The sequence below is a fragment of the Notechis scutatus genome, chromosome 6 (assembly GCF_049901735.1).
Source record: "Notechis scutatus isolate UNSWTSFEM ecotype Mainland chromosome 6, rNotScu1.2, whole genome shotgun sequence".
Lineage (NCBI taxonomy): Eukaryota > Metazoa > Chordata > Lepidosauria > Squamata > Elapidae > Notechis > Notechis scutatus.
The window spans coordinates 40,792,061-40,808,011 of NC_142014.1; the positions used below are offsets into that span (position 1 = coordinate 40,792,061).

Sequence of the window (15,951 nt, forward strand, 5' to 3'; positions counted from 1 at the left end):
AGCCAGTCTGTGTCCCTAGTCTAAATATGATTCTTGAATCGATTTCCTGTAGACTTTGGTCTAAACTGCTGGGTGCAGAAGATCAGTTGAAACCAAGATTTCTCTGTTTCTACCCTGCAGGCTTCTGCTTGCGAAAGAGAGTAGAAAATATCAAAGGAAAAAAGGTGTCAGAAGGAAGGAAAACTACCCATCTCTATCTAAAGACCTATTCTTTGGGGTTCTATCTTCTAACTACTTCTAACTACTTCTGTTGCTTATACATGTCCCAAACTGATTCTCTACAAATCCTGATGAAATTGCATTGTCTTACTACAAGTGTAGGCACTCTATGGCCTTTCAGATTTAGTCATATAAACCTCTGAGTACTGGGTTTCTCTATTATATTCTGACATTTTCATTTGATTGGTTTAAATGGTTAAATTCATTCCCAGGAAGACCATAAGCTGCCCATCTCTGTTCTTCCATTTAGAACTATTTTTATAGAACAGTATTCTATATTGTTTAGTAAAATCAATAACATTTCCTTGGATGTTTTGTTCTTACAGGAAGGTGAATTTAGAGAAAAAGAAGATATCTTGAATCACATCATTAACAGTAAGTCAGTTTTCACCATACTTTAAAACACAGAATTTTTATTCAATTTTCTGTCCAGTCTGGTTTTCATTTTACTTCTTTACTTTTATGGTGTAAGAAATTAGTATGACATACTATGCAATATCCATCTTCAAACTCAATTTCATTTCTGTGGAATGGATTTTTAAAAATTTATTTATCTGCTAATCCTCTTAGATAAAAGACTAAAGTAATTCCTTCCATGTGTCTGTGTTCTACCACATAGGAAAAGATTGGTATGACTGCCTTCCTGACAAGGATACTATCAGTGATAGGAAGTAACCTAATTAAAAAGGAAATGGCAAATCTTTTCATGCATTTTACCTGTTAAGGGGATTCTTTATGAATGCTTTTCCTTTGAATGTATTTCTGAAAGTGTGGAATACACATTTTTATATCCTCCAATAACTTGAAGTTTTGCTTGCTATTTATCTTCAGGGCAGCTTGGAATCAGAAAGACAGAGTTCTGTTCACTTTTTCATAGAGGTATAATTGTACTTTGGAAAGATACAAGAATGGTCAGTCACATATGATTGGCCTCAGACAGTGACATTGTTTCTTTGCAAAGGGACACCTTGTAAGATTGCTTCAGGATTATACTTTTCTTAGAAACAGACCTCATGCAGAGTTGCACATAGTTCTGTGCTATGCAAGTAATATTAGACTGGTTTTCCACCTCATTTTTAAGTATTGTTAGCCACTCAGAATCGTGTATTTTAGATGGGCAGGCATAGAAATTGAATAAATAAATAACATATCCCTGAATCTTACAATGGGAAGATGTCTGTATATACTTGTTTCAATTTTTATTTCTACTTAATATCATTAAGTTCAAACTCTTTTATTCTTTGGTATAATAAGTGCTGACCTAATAACTAGAAGACACTGAGTTTTAGTTCTGCCTTGGACATGAAAGCTGGCTGGTTGATTGACTTAGGTTAAGGTTCAAATAAATACAATTACACTTTTTTTCTTTCAGGCCAAATATAAAAATAAACCTTTTAATATCATCCAGCATTGTGATTATAGAATACAAATGCCTGACCATAACTATATACTTATAGAAATGGAACTATGCAACGACTAAAGATAACGGTTTCTCTTTCCAGTTGTGTGTAATACTAAGGGGCAGTTCTCATCTCTGTTTCTTGACCAACAGAGCCAGCATTGCCCGAAGACATTTCCTATGACATGCATGGCTATATGCCAAAGGTGCATGGAATGTTGTTATCTTCCCAACAAAATGGTACCTATTAATCTACTTGCATTTACATGCTTTCAAACTGCTAGATGTGCAGGAGCTGGGGTGAAAATGGGAGCTCATCCTGTTGTGCAGCACTTGAATCTTGAACTTGGACTGTCACCTTTCCAGTTGGCTAGCTCAACATCTTAACTATTATGCCATTACAGCCACTCAAATGCAATGAGTATTCAACATGTATAATATATACTTTTTAGCACACCATTGTGACTGAATCCCAAGAAATGAAATCAAAGCTAAATTAGTGCTAACCTCCCTCTATATCTATTTTTTCTTTCCTTTTTAAACAGATACTATAATATTTTACTAGCAGTAGAGCATTTTCCTTTTATTATTTCTTCAAAATGAATTGCAAAAATCACTTCTTTTTATGTCACAAATATTATAAGCTCTTTTGACACTTGAAATAGCATAGCTTTCTTAAATTCACAACATAGGTTTGTGGGGGACAGGTAATGATAATATAGATTCAACTGGTACTTCTTCAAATATTTACTATAGGGATCTACTTTATTGCTTTACAAAACTCTGTCATAGCAAACTTTTGAAAACTACAAAGAGAAGAATACTTAGGATTGTAGGGTAGTAGAATGACAGATATTTGAGTCAATAATCTGTTCATCCAGCAACATTAGTAGTTTGAATTGATCTAATTTGGGGAGAAGCCATTAAAAAAATTTTTTATACAGATTATGTCTATGTGAATCAGGTTTGGTTTGAACTGGAGATTCAAGATTTGACTAGCAAATTATTCAATTCCAGTTTTCATTATGAGATTCCAGGGAAACACACTGAAGCCATCTTGAGTTTTGATTTGATAAAACATGCTGTGATGTAGAAACATTTGATAGAATGTAAAAACAAAAGAGATAATAGCATTAGATAACATCAAATTGTCAATCTTCAATTGAATGTGTTCAAGGATGATCCAACTTCAATTTCAATATATGTTCCAGCTTTTTACAGGCAATGTTGTTAGAGCACAGGATAACATTTTATCTTGCAAATTATGTAAAATTTCTCTACAGAAATTGTGCTGAACCAATACTTCAAGTGTTTTAACAATAACATACTTTTGATTAAATATAATGCCAAAAAAGAAGCTGACACAAAATCATATTGATAGCCTTGCCATTCCCTTTTTCTTAAAAGCAGTATAGTCAGAGCCTTAAAATTTTACCTTTATCTTACACAATCTTATATTGTCAAAAAATAAACCTTACCTAGTCATGCTAAGTTAAAGTACAGTTCTACCCAGGAAGGTATGCTAATTAGATCCAAGATTACATATTAAATTTGTCAGTCTAGCTCATTTCAAAGTGCTGAGAACTGGAAAATTCCCAGTTACATTGGCATGACAAATGTAGAAATACATTAGCTCAAGAAAGAACAAAGGTGCGTGCTAATGACAAAGAGGAATACTTTGGCATCCCAAAAAGCTCTGATAGGCAAAGAAATTGGCTAACTACTTCATGCCAGCACTTATTACTTATGGAAGGGAAGTTGCAATATTCTGTAGTGTCTGTATCAACCCAAGAAATTAAAGAAAAAACACTGAGTATGTAAAAGTCTATAAAATGCTTTGGGGTTATCTTAAGTTTGCGAATCTGTTCAGTGGGGTAATCCCATCAAAACTTTATCAAATTGAAACATCCCTTGAGAGTTTTACAAGTTTTTGGAAGTTTTTCATGTGGTATAGCATTATAGCTGCCTTTCCCAAACAGACATATATATTGAGGTTTTGGTCTTTTTCTGTAGATCCAAACAGACATATCTCTTCGTGGTGGGGGTGGTGGGGTGGCGCTGCGCCTCGTTGGTGGTTGTGTTATATATATATATAGTGGTTGTGATAATGGGAATTGAATTCAATGTATTTAAATCTGCAAAATCTATTTATTTTGTTTATAAACAATAAAACCCTGTTATATTATCTGGATTATGAATGTACATTCTAAAAAGACTATGAGTGAACAGCAAAAGTTAGAAAGATAATCCTCAAGGCAACATTGCAGGCAATTGAGCCTTGCCATTTTGTTCCCATACAAATATAGTCTTTTATTTGAAGTTTTCCATTGGTCTCCACTCTTAGAAAAGCCTTATCATTGTTTGATATTGTGAATTTACTCATAACTAAAAAGCATGATAAAGTATTCCAAATTAATTTGGCAAAATATTACTTTCATACTCATTAAATATGAGATCAAGGATAGAGAAATCCTGTTCAATTTTCAAAATATACTAAAACAATAACAGAATATGCATGCAGAAAAAGGAGGCAGATATGTAGCTCTCTATATTCAATACTGATAGCAAACATGTGATGGAATTTTATGTAGCTTCATTCTACACTTTTCATTTTTTTTAATTAATGTATTTTTCAAAGTGCAGAATCCTGCAGAATGGAGAAAAAACAGTAATTTCAACATATGCTTTGGAAAAGTTGTCTGACCATAATTCTAATGCAACTTAAGTTCTATCAAATTACATCTGCTAAAACATTTTGGATAATGATTCAATGGACAGCTATGACGCTTTGTTATGGTTGTCTGACTAATGATACTTTCTTTATAATACCTTAGTTACGCATTATAAAGACAAAGTTGTGTAATTTAACAGATCAGGTTATTGTTCAGATTAGCTCAAGAGAATACTGCTAGAACAGTTAACTGCTATAATAAAAAAACTTATTTCATTCAGTCGAAAACATTAATGCTGGGCAGTTTCAGTCTATTTGTTTAAGAAAATTGAATTTCTTTCTGTACTTTTTTTCTTTCATCTTATAAAGTTATATGATTACTGTAGGTTATTTCTTCATATTTTTCTTTGAAAAGCCTGAAGTTACTGTTTCATATTTTTCTGTGTATATTTTATAGAAAGAAAAATGCCCTGATTAATACATTCTCCATCGCGCTGCTCTAGAGCCCAACATTGGATATAACTCTGCCCTCTTATGACGTGAGCTGTCTGCCACTATAAAAGGTTCGCCTCTGCTGAGAGCCCCAGCTTTTCGACTCAGTTCTTGGACATATGAGCTATTGTCTCTGGACTCTGAGTTAATTAGCATTCCTCAAAACAAAATCATTGAAAAAAAGAAAAAAAGAATCATCAAGATCGAGAGAAGCTCTCAGGGCTCTGGTAGAGCTTCACTCATGAGGAGAGCGGAGATCCGCTCTCCTCCAGCTGCCATCTGCCTCAGCAAGGCACTGACATGCAGACCATAAGTGCGATTGGCCAAAATGCCGCGGAACCTCCCTCAGACTTGCTAGAGGCTAATTAACATCAAAACAGCCTCCTATGCAGCTTTTCCCTGGGCCGCACGGCTTGAAAAAACCTCCCGAGGCTGCTCAAGTCTTCCGGAAGATTTATTAGGCCATAAACTATCAAAGTTTTACAATAGTTGCCCTCGTGGTCTCTGCAGGGATTAGGCCTGATCCCAACCAACCTCCCTTCTACTGCTACATCGATTGGAGGGGCAATCTTCCTTCTGCAAAGATATTAATCTGGCCATTATAAATTGCCAAACAAAGGCCACAGCACGAAGCCCCAGGGATTCAAATGTGCAACAGGGATCATTGAAGGCCTCAAGGCCCCTCGCCTTGTGACTGGTGGCCATTTTGTGATTGAGTTCCTCCGGGAGCGATTTTTTAGTGGGCCCTGAGGCAGTGATCCTATCTCTCTCCTGGCCATTTAGCTCGGAAAGCACCATCAGGAGGAGCTGACAGCACCTCCGGTGTTTCTTCCTTGAGCAGTGGAAATAGATTGGGCCAGCCAGGACCACCAGGCATGCAGAGCATTCAGACCTCTCAAACCCCCAAAAGAGTTATGAAAATAAAATGACCACGAGTCCGTTCAGCCAACAGGAAGGCCACAGCAAAGATCAAGGTCAGGGCCCTAGCCCCCAGGAAGGCCTCCAAGTCTGAACTTAGGGCAGAAAAGAGAAGACATGACACTTTAGAGAAATAATTACAAGAACAAGCTGCAGGCACAGAGAGGACAGATGGAAGTCCTGCTAGCCATCTACGGAACTGGTCACCTGAAAGGCAGGATGAAGCCCTTCCCCAGGACCTGAGTTTATCAGGCCCTTCTAACAGGCCACCTACTTGGAACACAGCTACACCTAACCCTCAGCAGGCTTTGCCCCTAGGGCTTTACAGGTTTAGGGAGCAAGCTAATGTTATCCCTTCTGTGACTAGGGTCCAGATGATAGTTGCTCCCCGGGAGAACAGGCCCCAAGATATCCAGGAAGTAGTTTCAGTGGCAGTCAGACAGGGCATTGCTGAAGGTCTCAAACACCTCCTCCACCCCCCGGGCGGAGGCTCAGGTATCCATTCTTCCTTCTGTCAGGGTAACCCTCCCCCAACGGAGGGAGGTTCCCACTTCGGAACCCATGTATGCCCCTAGTCATTTTTATAGCTGGGAGGGACAGGATGACGGGGGATCTTCTTACCACTCTGAACAGGGTAGTTCCTCAGAGGAGGAAGAGGGGGGAATTAAAGACCCTTTCCTCTCCGGCGAAGGGGAAACCAAACCAGAACAAACATCCACAACTACTGTCTTTAAGCCCTCCTTGTTTCGACCCTTACTACAGAAGGCTCTGGTTACAGCCCAGTTAAACCCAGAGGAGGTGGCCCCAGAACCACAGGCTGGTCCCTTGAGCCAGGGAGATGCACTATTCTCCAAACCAGTGGTCTGAAATGAGGTTCTCCCATCTCCCTTGTTGTTCTTGGATGTAGTGAAGGACCAGTGTGAGAACCCCCTGTCAGGACCTCGTCCTTCTTCCCAGGACAAGAGGTTCTTTAATGTAGGTCCCATCTTGGCTAATGCATTAGCTCTCCCAGCAGTAGATTCCCCGGTGGTAGCCACCTTCGCTTCCTCAGGTACCCCTATGGAACCAGAGGATGTTTTACAACCGGAGGACAAAAAGTCGGAACAAACTCTGAAGCGCACACACCAGGCCACAGCTTGGGCTGCGAAAGCTTCCACCGCGGCCTTGTTTTTTACCAGGTCGTCTATTCGCTGGTTGCATCAACTTCAGGACAGAGTTCCCATTGCCGATGTTAGGTCCCACCAGGACCTCAACAAAATAATAGCGGCAGCCGAGTTCACCGCCGACACCACTTTAAATTCCACCAAATTCGCCACAAAGGCAATGGCCTTTTCCGTGTCTGCCAGGCGCCTGCTGTGGATGCGCAACTGGCAGACTGACTCCAAGCATAAGTGGAAGTTGGCAACGGCCCCTTGCTCAGGAGAAAACCTCTTTGGAGCAGACTTAGAGCCATACGTGGTGGAAACACGAGACAAGGGGTCTACCTCCTCCAAGGGGTCAGATTTTCTACCCACCTTGCAAACCTTCAGGTCAGTCAACACCCCTTGCTTCAGTCTCAACCAGACAACATATCCCACTCGTTGGGAACAACAGCAGGACTGCCAACCCAAACAACAAAAATTCTTGGGTAAGCGGCCGTTTCGAGGGGAAAGAGATCATTCATTCAGGCGCTCTAAATAACTGCATCCACTACCCTCTCATCGGAGGTTGTTTGACCTTGTTTAAAATCCAGATGGGCAGAATCAACTAATGACTCCTGGGTCACCAGTACAATATCATTGGGCCTTCGACTAGAATTTCTCTCTCCCCCTCCATCATTTTTTGTCAGCTGTCCTACCTCTCGTGACACATCTAAACGGGCCCTGATGGATTCAGCCCATCAACTGATGGACATCAGAGCCATAGAAAGAGTGCCATGGGATCAGCAGGGGTTGGGCTTCTACTCCCACCTCTTTGTTATCCCGAAGGCCACAGGGGGGGTGGAGAGCAATCCTCGATCTCAAGCTCCTGAACAAACTCATCCCATACAGGCATTTTAAGATGCAGACCCTACATTCTATTCTTCAGAGCATCCAAGAGGACAATCTCCTCTCTTCCATAGACCTCACGGAGGCTTACCTCCATATCCCAATTTGGCCTCCCCATCGCCAGTTCCTCCGTTTTTCTTATTGCAGTGAGCACCACCAATACCGGGCCCTACCATTTGGCCTTTCATCAGCACCAAGAGTTTTTACTAAGGTCCTGGCAGCATTGGCAGCCCTCCTCCGAGCCTTACCTGTGAGAGTCCAATGCTACCTGATGACATTCTGATTCAATCTACCTCCGTCCAGGTGGCTGAACGAGATCTTCAAATCATGATGCAGGTGTTGCAGGAACATGGTTTCTCCATCAACCTGATCAAGAGCTATCTTTCTCCAATGACCCGCCTGTTGCATCTCAGGGTCATCATTGACACAGTCAGCTGCGAAGTCTTCCTTTCACAGGACCGACAGGACAGCATCAAAGAGTTGATCAACAGAATTCAACTAAGTCACTCCGTTCCCCTCTCCCTCCTGTCCCAGTTGCTTGGGAAGATGATCTCCTGCATCGAAGTTGTGCCATGGGTACATGCATGCACCTTGCAGTGGTTCCTCCTCCCCTTCCAAAGAGAGGGGATCAGTCATTCTGCATGCAGGGTGCTGCTTTCTCCACAGGTGCTTCGGTCCTCTCGATGGTGGCAGTCCCAGGCCATCACAAAGGGTCATCTCTTTATGGTGAGAGATAGCATTGTAGTGACCACGGACGCCAGCCTTCTCGGATGGGGAGCACATACCCAGGGCTGGATGGTCCAAGCACACTGGGCATCTTCAGACAGGTCCCTTCCCATCAATCTCCTGGAGCTCAGGGCTATTTTTCTTGCCCTGAGAAATTTCCGGAACCTAGTGTCAGCGTCCCATGTGCTAGTCATGACAGACAATATAGCAGCCAAGGCTCATGTCAACAGGCAAGGAGGGACCAGATCCAGGGGTTTGATGCAGGAGGCGGAACATTGGGGAGATGGGTGGAACTTCCTGTCTCTCAGGGCGGACCATATTTAGGGAGTCAACAACTCCCACGCAGACTGGTTGAGTCTATCTCAAGTCGACCACTCAGAATGGAGACTCCATCCTCCCCTGTTCATAGAATTGTCCCACATTTTTGGAACTCCAGAGGTGGATCTCTTCGCCACTCCCCAGAGCACAAAGGTAAACAGGTTTTTTCCAGGTTCCCAACTCAGGGAGGGGAGGGAACCAATGCACTTCAGAGCAGATGGCCCCCAGGTCTCCTCTACACCTTCCCCCCCCCTTCCAATCATCCTGGCAGTCATCCAGAAGATGTTGGAGGAAAAGGCGGAGCTGATTCTGCTGGCCCCATATTGGCCCAGGAGACCCTGGTTTGTGGACCTGGTGAACCTGTCTGTTCAGAGGCCTTGGAAAATCCCGGCCTCTCGGATCTCTCTCAGTCAGGGGGCCCTTCTGCATCCAGAACACCAATGGTTCCAGTTGACCGCTTGGCGGTTGAGTGGAAGTTGTTGAAGGAGGCCAACCTTTCAGATAGTGTAATTAACACAATACAGGCTTCACATAAAAAGTCTACAACCCAACTTTACAATGCCACCTGGAGGAAACTCAGTGACTGGTGCTCAGAGAGAGCCCAGAAACCCTCTTCAGCATCTGTTCCGGAGATCCTTCAGTTTCTCCAGGACAGGCTGGACAAGGGCCTCATGCCTAACACCCTCCGTAGGCAGGTGGTGGCCTTAGCTTCAGTAATTTCATGGGACAGGTACACATCCCTCTCCCACCACCCTTCGATCCACAGATTTCTGAGGGGAGCCTTACATCTGCGACCACCCATTGTGCATAGATATCCCACTTGGGACTTGCCTAAGGTTCTCCAAGCCCTCTTGGGCCTTCCTTTTGAGCCTTTATGAACAGTAGGCCTCTGTATTTTAACTCCGAAGGTATCCTTCTTGGTGGCTATTACATCAGCCAGGAGGGTGTCTGAATTAGCTGCCCTTTCGGTAGGGCCAGATTTGTGTATCTTTCATGACAACCGGGTGGTTTTGCATCTGGACCCTTCATTTGTACCAAAAATTAACTCTTGGTTTCACAGAGCTCAAGACATTGTTCTCCCTGACTTTTGTCCCAAACCCCAACATGTATTGGAACGTCAGTGGCATACATTGGACGTGAAAAGGGCACTCAGGATTTATATCAAACAAACTGCACCTTTTCGCAAAACTGGGTCAATGTTTGTGTCTTTTCAACCTGTCTCCTTGGGGTCTAAGGCCTCATCTCCCATGTTGAGCAGGTGGATCAGAGCATGCATTTCTACTGCATATGAAACTCTTGGCTTGCCAGCTCCCAAGAAACTGACTGCACACTCTAACCGGAGCGCAGCGACTTTGGCAGCTTGGGCCACGCAGGCTCCAATCGAAGAAATTTGTAGAGCTGCTACATGGACCTTGCCTTCCCCGTTCATCCGACATTACCGGCTGGACTCCTTTGCATCTGCACAGGCTGCATTTGGATGAAGGGTACTCCAGCGGGTGGTTCCTGGGTCGGATTAAGAGGACCAGCCAAGTCCCTCCCTTGGGCATGCAGGCTTTGGTATGTCCCAATGCTGGACTCTAGAGTAGCGTGACGGAGAAGGGGCGTTGGTAGACTTACCAGTGAATGCCCTTTCTAGACACGCTGCAATAGAGTCCAGCCCCACCCTGTGGCCGTCTGGTCTAGTATTCTCGGGTAGGGGGGCGGTTGTATGCTCATTCTATTTATTTATATTCCAGAGACAATCCTAGTCTGTCAAGATACTTCGCCAGAAAAGCTAGGGCTCTCAGCAGAGGTGAACCTTTTATAGTGGCAGACTCAGCTCACATCATAAGAGGGCGGAGTTATACCCAATGCTGGACTCTATCACAGCGTGTCTAGAAAGGGCGTTCACTGGTAAGTCTACCAATGCCTCTTTTAGTCTGTATTGGTTTTTGAAATGAGATCGTATTATGTCTGTCAGTGTTCTAGCAAAATAATCTCTATTCCCAAAGTCTTGGAAAAATGATCAAGGCTCATATATCTAAGATACCTATCCAACTGTTACTTGGAACTTCGTGCTGAATATGCATGCAAATTTCCAAACACATATTTATATACACATCAGTTCTGAAATTATGGCTTGCCAAATAATGGCCCTTGGGTTTGGAAGCAAAGTGAATTTCACCCTTGGTAACGCTTGTGCAGAATCAACTAGGAATCCCATGGCTAGAGTTTTTGTTTATTAAATTTGCATTCTGCTGCAATCCAAAATACTGGCTGGGAACTTCAAAACATCCTGGAATGTCAAATTACTTCCAAATTCCATGGACATGTCTATTAAATGATCAGAAATGAGCTCAACTTCGTAGAGAATATACATTCAAAGGCCATGTAACCTTTATACTGTCCTTTTGTGGAAAACGTGGCTTTGTCAGAAGGTCAGCTTTGAAGTTGAAGTTTGTTTTGTATCACCTCATCCTGACTGCTGTTTCCAAGAAAAGAATTCAGCTTCTTGGTCTCATACATATTGAAGCCCGGTTTTAATTATGGATGACTATGGCCTAAACATTTGATTATAAAAAATTCCTACTATATTCTTAATTATTAGATCAATATATAGTGGCTACATTTTTATAAATAATAAATAATATTACTTATCAATTCAGATTTTCTATTTATTTATTTGATATTGCAGACATAATAGCTGTATATTTTCACATGGAAAACATATGACATAAATTTACATTTTGCAGTACTTTGACATGTTCTAGTTATTCAACCTAATTTTGCAAAACAGTTCTGTTTGCTGGCTTTCCTGGAGAAAAGTTGTTTCCATCTATCATTTTAGCACTTGATTGATTACTGTCTATTATTGAATTTATCTTCTGATTCTTCTTCGCTTTTTTCCCTCAGCTTATAAACAAATATACTGCATTCAAAATGTCCCAAGAGTTAGATAATCCTTTGTAGAATGATTGATAATATTTTGTCTTAACAAAAGACAAAATATCATATGTGAAGACTATGGCCTTGATCCAACAATAGATGTGGAGCATTATAATCAGGTTCCCTATAAATGATTTCTTCCTATTTATTCATCTAAAAAAAATCACTTGCAACAGCAACATGTAGATTTTTTTTCTTACTGAATAGTGTTTTTATCCCAAGCATCTTTACCCAAATAGCATATCATTTTTTTTCTACTTGTTCAAATGATGTAATTCAAATAAAAAATGAAACATGTTTTATGAGCTATGATAGTGGTTAGAATGGTTAGCATGCCATATTGTAGGCTAACTCTGCATTCCCCTGCCAGGAGTTCGATCCTGATTGGCTCAAGGTTGACTCAGCCTTCTGTCCTTCTGAGCTTGGTAAAATGAGGTTCCAGATTGTTGGGGACAATATTCTGACTCTGTAAACTGCTTAGAGAGGGCTGTATAGTATTATGAAGCAGTATATAATCTAAGTGCTATTGCTATGATGAATGTATTTTTACAATGATTACGATAATGACCTATCACAGATCTGGTGAAAATCAACTCTGAAGCCTCCTCCAAAGTTTTTCTACTTTCTCAAAACAATCAGTCACATGGTCCAATTAAGGTGTGGTCTGGCAACCGGAATGCATCGCTCTGCCTTCCTCTGACCAGGTGTGAAGATGCCCTTGGTCCCCAAGAGAAAATATTTTGTTTTGGTTATGGAATCCCTTCAATTTCAAATCCCCCCTCCCTATCCCTCAGCTCCAGTGTGGCAACACTGAAACGATCAAAAATGGCTTCAGTCAGGTCAGCTTCAGGGTTCCATTACATTTGTAAATCAAGGACTACTTGTACTAGATTCAGAGCTTTTCTAGGTATAGATAGAAACTTTCACTGATGAAAGGATACATTTAAATTAAACTCCTAATTACAGCTTGAAAACATTGAATACTAAGACAAGATAGAATGTCTCTTGTGATGGCTAAATAACTCAGTGTAATCTTATTACGCTAATTTGTTTTTTTAAAGCTTATTTAGCATTTCCCCAACTATATCATTAAAATTTTTGTTTCTATATACAAGCATCATAAAATTTTTTATTGCAAATTATTTGTCATTTGAAAACAATTTAAAATACAGAGATGATGCAACAATGAAATTTAGAAAAAGAATTGCAGACTTCTTTTACAAGATAACAAGAATGTCAATTGCTAATTCATATTTTTGTTCTATCCTATTTTATGAATAATCCTGAAGGAACTATCAGACTTTCAATATTAATTAGAAGTTTATTGCTGATGTTTAAAAAAATAGGGACTTTAGAAATACATATAAATAGCCTCTTTCTCAGGAATAGCCTTCTATTCCATTTACAGTAAATCCCTGTTGACGTCCATTTGGGATTAATCACACAGATCTAGTGAGGCAGACATGTTGATGAGATGACTGCTTTGTTCCTCTGCTACTTGCTAATACTGGATTTTATTACATATGTAGGAGCTGATTGGATCCGTTGGTTTCCATTTCCTACTTGACCCTTTGTACCACACTTATATAGAAAACAGCTTAGTATTGGCCAAATGAAGTCTCCTTTGCATGCAATAACAGCACATTTGTGTTTTCCCCTTTAGTGCTGATGGTTTAATTGCAAATATTAGAGAACTGAACTTTGTCAAAATTATCTGGCTGTGCCACACATTACCTCAGATCTGTTTGAAGAGTTCCTGTGTGTAGCTGATTAGACACTCTAATGAGAGTGCCATAAAACCCGATGTATTGTGTTTCTTTCTTTTCTTCTGGAACATTATGTCTTCAGTTGTCAAACAGCTATTAAAACTAAAGCCTAAATACTCAACTGGAAAAAAAAACAATTGCAAATGACTCATTCTTAGTATTTAGATGAGGAAGGAGTGTACCTTTTTGTAGACTAAAGCACTGAATCCAGAGATTTTTACAGGCCACTGCAGGCATATTGAATAGACAACCCTGCTGGTTCTGTTCTGATGATACAGGTCACCTGCTGGGATAAGAAGTGAGAAAGGTAATCTCTCTTTTACACATCAACACACAGAAGTTAGACAGAGTAATGCTATTTCATAACATGCACATGTCATACTTCATGATAATCCTGGATTTAATCTGGGGGAGGAGGATAAGGACATATCATTGTATAAGCAGGGCTGTTTTCAGATTAAAGTACAGTGAAATTCTTTGTCTGGGTTTATGCATTCTTTAATCCTTGCCTTTGAGAAAAAAAATTCTCCTGCTTTTACTCACGAAGAAAAGGCTGAATTATATTCAAATTTTTATACACAACTGACATAAGGATTCTCTTGCTTGGGACCAATTATAATTCTGTACATGCTTAATAACAGTTTAGTTTGTTAGGACTCTACTATTCAAAGCAGATTCTAAAGCTAAGCTCCATAGCTATCATACTTTTCAGAAGAAATTACTGCACTTTATCAAATGATTTATAGATTCCCAAACAAAATAAACTAAAATTCATTTTTTTTCATCATTCTTTAAAGTATTGATATAATCCCTCTCCTGCCATATTGATAAGTATTTTTACTAATTAAATTCATTAAGTGATTGTTATATAGTTTCACATTGTTATATACTTTCACAGCCTATATAAAATCAAATTTTGCTTCCTAATCCTAACTACTAAATACTTTTACTGTAATCTGAAATATTGTCTCTGAGATAACCAACTTTCAAGTCTAATGTCAAAGGAAACTTGGAATTTGCATCCAAACTACACATCAATCTTTATTGTAAGTTCTATATTTTGTGTTCTGTACTTGTAGTGCTGCTTACTCTATTAACAGGTTAGAAGAATTTCAACTGCTAAAATTTCCATTCTTATGTAATGTATTCATTCTTAATCATAAGAGACTTTATATATTTCCTAAACTTACACTATCATAAAACAACCACCTATCAACATATTCTTATTTTTCTAAATTATTATTCACAAAAGTTTGTACTTAAAAACACCTACTGGGAAGAATTGCTTACAAAAATATACATATGGTAAGAAACATATTTGCAAAATTGTGAATCTTAAGAAAAATGCATAGAAAAATGTATACATATTATAGTTACATAATGAAGCAACAAACATTCAATTTAATTTGATTAATTTAGGTACCATCTGACTCTTGCTGCCTCTGTATACTCTGCATAGCATACAATAAAAACAACAGTATAAAAATAGAATACAATAGGAATAAAATAATAAAAAACAAAAACTATGATGGATTTGATCAACCACCATCCCAGTGCAAAGTCCAGGACAGCAAGCAGGTTTAACCATCTCTGAGCTATATGAAACCTGAGTGAAATTAATCTTGTTTACATGCTTCTTCCAAGATTCTCATCAATTGCAGACCAACCAACTCCTCAACAACCTTCCAAAGAAGGAAGATTAGACACAGGGTGATAATTAATGCTACATTCATAGAATCTTACATATCTGAAAGTTTAAGACCACAGTCATTTTTAACTGCCTGATCAACTTTGTTCATCTGACCATTAAGCCACTGTGATTCTGTCCCCCTTATCTGAGTATTTCCTAGGCAGCATATCTTTCTTTCATCCTTCAATGTCATCCACAGATATCATTACATTTCCCTACCCATCTCATACAAACCCAACCAAATATCCAATAGCCCACCCCACCCCACTGGGAACTCAGCCACCCTGTGCTGTATCTTCCCAAACACCTGGCAGTCTCAGGGAGACCAAGTCTCTGTAGGGTCTTACCAACAGAATAGAATATGTGCAGTTCAGGGTTGAACTGTGGAGTTTTTTATGTTCTCTGAGCTTGGTCATTTGTTTGCAGGGATTTCATCACTGTACCACTCTCCACCCTACCCCACCCCACCCCAAAACATACAACTAAAATCTGGATATCAGCTCAAGTAAGACGATCTGGAAACTTCCACATTGATCTCTGGAGCCTGGGAAGCCTAGAGCAGCCAAATGCAGCAGGAAAAACCAAAGTCCAACTGTTAGTCCTACAGTCCTGCCTTCCACCACCAGCTGCAATGTAGAAACAAAAGAACTTTAGGAAAACGGGAAAATGAAAACCCTTTAAAATTTAATTCGTCTGATTTGATGGCTTTATGCTCATCTCCCCCCCCCCCCCCCCAATTTTTCCTCCATTTCTTTTCTTTATGCCATTTTCTGATGTGCAACCTAACCTAGAGACATCAG

The 15,951-nt window shown here is 40.1% G+C and overlaps 1 protein-coding gene and 1 long non-coding RNA gene across 4 annotated transcripts in view; one reads left to right on the forward strand and one right to left on the reverse strand.

Annotated features, from left to right (window-relative positions):
- Positions 1-15,951, forward strand: part of SYT1 (synaptotagmin 1) — a 235,727-nt gene that overhangs the window by 56,664 nt on the left and 163,112 nt on the right. Inside the window, exon 2 of one of the 2 annotated variants that reach the window (XM_087968032.1) lies at positions 546-594. The exons of the other annotated variant lie outside the window; for it this stretch is intronic. The gene's annotated coding sequence lies outside the window, so the exon portion shown is untranslated. The remainder of the gene's footprint in view (positions 1-545; positions 595-15,951) is intronic. 2 annotated transcript variants of the gene reach the window in all.
- LOC148130184 (uncharacterized) overlaps positions 13,034-15,951 on the reverse strand; it is a 61,890-nt gene continuing 58,972 nt past the window's right edge. The window contains exon 3 of one of the 2 annotated variants that reach the window (XR_015750067.1): positions 13,034-13,747. This is a non-coding gene — a long non-coding RNA (uncharacterized LOC148130184). Of the gene's footprint in view, positions 13,748-15,054; positions 15,778-15,951 lie in introns of those variants that run through there. The other variant, XR_015750068.1, reaches the window with a different exon arrangement.